This window comes from Oratosquilla oratoria, chromosome 11 (assembly GCF_046742065.1).
Source record: "Oratosquilla oratoria isolate Oo_2021 chromosome 11, ASM4674206v1, whole genome shotgun sequence".
Classification (NCBI taxonomy): Eukaryota; Metazoa; Arthropoda; class Malacostraca; order Stomatopoda; family Squillidae; genus Oratosquilla; species Oratosquilla oratoria.
In genome coordinates, this window is record NC_134787.1 from 44,885,176 (window position 1) to 44,892,675 (window position 7,500).

Below are 7,500 nucleotides of genomic sequence, written 5' to 3' on the forward strand. Positions count from 1 at the left end.
GGGATTATTGGGTTAATTTGTACACCCAAATCCTAGCCTCCCCTCGTTGGGGTCGGTGGTGGGTGGGGACGTGGGAGGCGAATCATAGGCATAAGTACATGACTACCATACTGAACACCTATGTTTGGGACGGGCTTGTATCCTACCCATGTCAAAATCAGCATAGTTACAGCACGCCGTTGTAAAAGAGACTCCGGCTGATGAGAGCATGATGCTGGCGAGGTTCAAACACACCTTCAGCTTCATCTATTTTATTGCAGTATATGCTTCTACTGAGGCATATAACCTTGAAGAAGAGATATTCTATGCCAAGCTTGAATCTATAGTTGACCAATGCCCACCACGAGACAAACTTATTGTTTTGGGCGACTTCAATGCAATTACTGGCACCGACAGATCTATCTATGAAGTATGCATTGGGCCCCATGGTTTTGGAACCAGGAACATAACAAGTTATCTCCTTCTGAAATTTACATAGTCCAGAAGGCTGAGGATTGGCCGTTCCTGGTTTCATAAACGAGAGTCACACCAATAGACATGATGTCGTATTACCGGGGGAGTGGCCAAGGAGATCGATTACATACTTGTTAGTACAAGTTGGAAGATCCTACGGAACTGTAGGGTTTATCGGAGTGCTGAAGTCTATGGGAGTGATAAGTGATTTGTCGCAACACTCAAACTGCGTATTAAATTAAAGAGAATCCCGAGATTTAACCCACCTGGGTTTCATCTGGAGCAACTCAGGGATGATGCGTGTGCCCACGAATATGCGGTAGCAATCTCTAATAGGTTTGAAGTACTTGGGACTCTTGAGAACCCCGAAGAACTGAGGAGCACCTTTAAATGTGAAAACCTAAAAGCTGTCGAGGAGTGCGTTGGAGAGCGCCCAAGTTCGAGGAGCGGTGTGGCGTCGCAGAAGACACTGAAAAGTATAATGTTGGATCGTGCTGCCAGAATAACTTGGGAACTAGACCAATACATGACTTAGAAACGGCGGACTAGAGCTCTCTTGAGGATGGATAAGGAGAGGTACGTCAAGGAAATCAATGAGGATTTCGAGGGGCATTCTAATGCAAGTAACCTCAGGTCTTATCTAGCCCTGAAGAAACTCCAATCTAAATTTGTGACCCAGAAGACCACAATCCGTGTCCAGCTTCTTTCCTGTTAATTCAGGAGTGAGGCAAGGGTGCTTCCTCGCCCCATCTCTTTTCAACACTTGCATAGACTGGGTATTGGGCAGAGTTGTCGATTAATGTCGTTGCGGAGCATCTATCGGTAACACCAAGGTCACTGACCTTGTCTTTCATGATGATGCTGTCTTTCTTACAGAGTTGTTGGAAGTCTCGGGTGCAACCCAGAGAATATGGCGTTTTCGATATCTATGCAGTACTAAGATTAGAATCTTCAAGTCACTTGTTCTCCCCAGGGTGAAAAAAATAATTTTTATTTTTTCAGGGCCATTTTTCATTTTTTTTTTTTTTTTCTGTTTCACCAGAGCCAATTTTTTTTAATTACCAGAGCCATTTTTGATACTTCCAGAGCCATGTATATATAATTATCAAATGTTCATATTTGTACTTAAATTTATTTACTTTCAATTACTAACCAAACATTTGATTCTATTTTGTTTTCTCATAAATACGCGAACGAAGTTATAAATGGGATTTCCCAGTTTCCCTCCTAGGCCTCGAGCGAGTTTGCATATGTACAGTGTACGTATGCATGCGGTGATGTGGTATTGGGTATGGTGCATTGTACATGTAGTCAGCGCGTTGATTGGGCAGCTAGCTGCATGCAACCAATGAACTTCCCTGCATACAGGTACCATGCAATTCGCAACTAGCGACATTATGTAGCACGATAGTCGTGTAGAGTCTAGTCAACATGTACTAGTATACGCGTGCATGCAGCTGATACGAAGCTAGGCTTGGTAAGCCATTGAACTCTAGTAGCTATACCGCGTACACATACGTACGTACATAAAAAAATAAAGTTGATTGATGCGTTGCGTTTATGATATCGATTGATAATGCAATGATTAATCACGGGTAAGTTGAGTTTGCTCTGATCCTTTCATCAATGTTGATGGGATTCAGGGATTGCCAAATGATGGATAATGCATGAAAAACGTTGAATCTTGCCGCGGGAGCGATTTTTTTGTGGGGGATCGCTCCCGCTATTGGATTTGCGAGAGCGACATTGGAACTTTCCCGAGCGAAATCGCTCGTCGCTCCCGTGTATTTTTTTTTCGCTGGTTCTCCCTGTCTTGCTGTACGACTGTGAGACATAGATACTGAATATTTATCTGATGAGGCGTCTCGCTCTCTTTGGTATTGAGTGCCTTCGGAGAATCATGGGATATCGCTGGAATGATTTTGTATCACTCCAGAAACTGTACTGTGAGGCTCAGTCTAGGCCAGTTACTTTCAGCGTAATTCGTGAACGTCAACTCCGGCCATATGAGCATGCGGGACGTTTCCCTAATGTTGATCCTACTCACAGGGTTCCTGTCTCCACAAGAGACAACCCTCGATGGAGGAGGAGACGAAGGGGACGACGCCCAAAGAATTCATGGATAGGACAAGTCGATCGCACCTGTCGGGAGTTGTTTGGAGAGGGAAGGGTGGATGGCTGGGTGGGAGTTTGCTCGGAGAGCGGAAGGATACTATTTGGTGCCGATGTTTTGGCGCCGGGTTTTTTTTTTTTTTTTTTTTTTTGGCAACGAATTATTTGGCGCCGAAGTTCAGGCACCGTTTCTTTTTGGCTTCGAACTGGATTCGTTCAGACGTCTTCAAGTGGGTTATTGGAGCGCCCACTCTACAGCTCGGAATTCTAAAGCACCTTTTTATCCTTGGTCTATATATATAGTCGTGTTGAACACTTCTACAGAAATGGCGGAACATATTTTAAGTAAGAGAAATAAAATAGAATTTACTCACAATGGATACTTATTTGTGTTGGACAAGCATAGTAAGAAGGACCCTAATATAAAGTTTTGGAGATGTGAAAACAATTGAAATCAATTAAACCTCGCTCCTCCTAATCCTATCCATGTTTGAGAATTAGTGATTACCGATGAATACAAACAGTATATGACGAGCAATGGTGAATGTGAATTTTTTTTAATAGCTGACAGTGGTCAATCAGACAGCAGAATTTTGATTTTCGGAAGAGAGAGTTGGACTGAGTTTTTACTTGATTCTGATGTGTGGTATGCTGATGGGACATTCAAGTTAGCTCCTCCGTTATTTGCACAGGTCTATGTGATTCTGGTGAGAAGACATGGAGGAGTTCATCCAATATTATATACATTATTACCAAGTAAAAGGTGTGCAACATATGTGCTCATGTTTCGGATGCTTCATGACACAACCCCAGGATTGAAACCAAGAGCAATTTCCTGTGACTTTGAACAGGCAGCTATTATGGCAATGAAAGAATGGTTTCTAGATGTAAAAATACAAGGATATTACTTCCATTTAGCTCATAATGTTCATAAACATCTTAAACAGATTGGACTCCAAGTTTTATACAATAATAATTCTAATATTGCTTAAGTGCTAAAATGATCACAGCCTTGTGTTCCGTCCCTGTTCCTCACTTCGATAACTACATCGATGCCCTGTCAGAAGACTTGCCATTAGAACTTCACTCCTTATTAAACTGGTTTAAAGATCATTATGTTGGACGACCTATGAGAAGAGGCAATGGCAGGCGCCCTCCTCTTTTTCCCCCTGGAAATGTGGAACCAGTACGAGCGAACCGTCGCTAAAAGTGACCGAACTAACAATCACGCAGAAGCAGCACACAGGAAAATTTATGCGGGATTAGGAATACATCACCCCGTTATCTGGAAATTTATTGATTGTTTAAAGAAAATTCAAAAGAGCAGAGAAGTATATTATGAACAATTGGTTGCTGGCCATGCTGCAAGACAAAAACTTCTTAAGTATGTGAAAGTTGACGAGCGCATTTTTAATATTGTGCGACTATTTCATGAAAAGGAACCATTAGAATATTTGCGTGGTTTAGCACACAATCTCGAGCTGCATTAAGTTAGTGGTGAGTTTGACTTGTATTATTTTACTGAGTCTTATTTATCATCAGTTTTTATCATAGTTTGAACTGAACTAATTCATTTATACCCTTTTGTTTTTAATTTGGTGCCAACGCAATTGGCGCCAAAAAATTACATCGCAAAGAAAAAAAAAAAAAAAAAACGGCGCCAAAATATCGGCGCCAAGAAATCGACGCCAAAACATCGGTGCCAAATAGTACCAGACTCATCGGAGAGACCATGGGAATTGGCGCCGGTGTGCGTGAGTCAACGTACTTTCTGACATATGACATCAATTGATTATAATGATAACTTAATTATAGATAGGGGATTAATGTCGTGGGATCCTTTGTCTGTCTCCATTTGTCCAACCTTGCTTCAAAATTATGTTTTTTATTCGACTATATTCTAGTTAAAGGGTGGCCATTTTGTAAATAAAAGGTGTCTAAATTGGCCGGAATTAGTTGTTAGTACTTCCTAAAGTCAATAATAGCTAAATAAATTACACGAAAAAAAATAGTTTTTTATTTATTGCAATTTAAAATCACTGATCTTATCTCCAAAACGTAGCCTGCTTCAGCTATTCTCGTAAAAACTACCGTTAGTGCCATCTACTCCGCAGTGACGTCATGAGTTCTATTTATTCTTCATGCATTGTGTTTAATGAATAGTAATCGTGTCGAGTGCCGCAAGCTATTTAATATCAAATTTAGGAATTAAGAAAATGGAGAAAGAACTACAGAGGAAAATATACGCTTGGGAGGAAGAGAATAAGAGAATGATATATTGCTAACATATAGAACTCAGAGAGAAAGCCAAAAGAAGAAAGCTTACAATAACCGCCCAGCAACTGTGATATTATTGACGTTTAGAACATAAACAGAGAGTTAAGTGATGGGGTTAGATTCTTTTACAATAACACTAATTGGCCTTTTTCAAACCATATCCAAAACAAATAATAAGAGATATTGTTATGGTGAATTAGGATTAAGTTTATCAGATAAATTAATTTAGAAGAATAAAACCACGAGAAATAATAATTGAATAACAGAGGATTTACACAGAGAGAACAAATACAACAAAAGGGAAAACAAAACCAAACAAAACAAGACAAAGGTTAATTAGGAAGACAGGGTGTTGTCAGGGCTTCCGACATCACTGATGATTATGTGATTCAATTTACGTAAAACTACGTTCTTGTACAGACGGTTACAAACAGTTATTTTTTTTTCTGTGGAAGTTATTTTTCTTTCTAAATTCAGAGATCTAACACCAATTAAAATATATATGAAACAACAATATTGTTTTATAAGACCTATACTGAAACTTAATTTCAGTTTTATATTTTCACTATTATCACAGTTTAGTAGTCGGCTAAACAAGGGCGTGCCTTATAGGAATAAAAAAAGCTTCTCATTTGCTGGAAAGGCTTATTATGTGTTTAGCGATATTTGTAGTGAATCTTTCTTTTCATACAGTGTATAAACAATTTGAAATAAAGTATCTAACTTGTTGTGTAAGGAATAATTAACCTTTTATTGGCACTCTTAGACCGAAATTAAAAAATATCTATATTACGTTGTAGACATCATTGTTTACGAAGTTAATGGCATCTAGGAGGCGTAGTATGAACATTGAATGCGTCACGTATACAACCCTTGTTTTTTTGAGTGCCCAAGGACAGCATTGCAGAACCAACTTGCACACAGGTAAGCACCAGTTATACACCAACACGGAAATTTCTTCAGAGAGATATTCCGGTTCAAACTTACATCTATCCACACATCTTGGCTGTTGTCAGAGATATTTAGGTAATCCAGACTACTCTAAAAAGACGATGAAAAATCTCAATATCGCTGAATATCGTCTATTTTGCAACAGGACGCTTCGGTTGGTACAAAACCTATGGCGTTATCAGAACTAATACCAACAGATGCTACTGTATGCTGCTTTTTAAGATGCAGATTAGCAGACGACGAATATTTTTGTCAAAAAGGCCATCAAATAGTACTTTGGAGAAAAGACATTTATTTTATACATGGTTCTCGCGAAAATAAATAATATTACAAAAGAGAAAATGCGAAGTTGTATATGGGCTTGGCAACCTTCAGACATCTTTTCTTTCCCATTTTTCTTTCTGTCTTCTGTCGCTCTTATTAGGCCCCGTTCGTTGTTCCGAACACACTATCAATACATCTCTCTTCTTTCTTCTAATAAGAGGAGATCTAGCTTTATCCTAACCTTTTATCATACGGTTTGTCTGCTACACTGTGGACCATTTATTTATTTATTTATTTATTTTTTTGTATTCTTGCGACACTGCCTCTGGCCCAGGGCAGTGGACAAGGTGCAGGGATGACCCGTCATCCAGGAGGTGCCAAGATAAGAGGGATGGTGGAGGGTGGAGGGGTGTTAGGGTGGCTGAATGACACACAATTTTAATATTATAGTGTTTATATAAGCACTGGCGTGCACTTACTTCCGCGGCTATCAAAACACTGGCGTCGCATGGCTACGCCACGCGGGTAAAAAACAATACACGAACGCATGGCTCGATTACAAAAATATAATAATTATACATATATATTAATAAATAAACAACGTGAAAATATACATAAAAATACAAGAACGTTCACCATTACAGGGGAATGGAGTGTATTTAGGGATGAAATGGGTGGGAATATTTTTTATGCCTTTTTATTTTGGCTACCTCCCTTGTAGGGGGGAAAAAGCCTTGGTATATGTATGTATGTATTCTTAAGGTTTTTTTCCGTGGTTTGCGGGGATGGATTCCTCTCGGACGTCAACCTTGTCAGTGGTCCGGGATTGTTCATACATGAACGCAGGAGAGACGGTGTCCACGCTATAGCCACATCAGTAACGGTACCCGGAGGAAGCTGATGCACCACACACACACACACACACACACACACACACACACATACAGACACACGCACACACACACACACATACAGACACACACACACACACACACACACACATACACACACACACACATACAGACACACGCACACACACACACACACACACACACACACACACACACACACACACAGTGATGTTATCAATTCGCCTCAGGTCGGAGATGAACAGCTGTCGGGAGCCATTACTCAGAATGGCTGCCCTTACTAACCTCTACACTCTGTCCAGGATTCGAACCGATGTCTGAATCTCCGTGCGGTTACCAGACTTGCGCTCTATCAAGCGAGCCACGGCGGGCGCCCGTCTTGATATTGTATTCATTATGTGGGACGGGGGAGTCGTACGTGTGTCCGTTGCTTACAAAAACAATAATAGAAAACATCTACTCAACTGTCGTAAAGAAAAAAAAATCACTTTTCTGTTTCATGGTAAATAAACTTCCCAAGGATTGCTGAGGCCTCAGATAAACTTCAGCCAAATCCTGGTCAAATTTCCCGTAG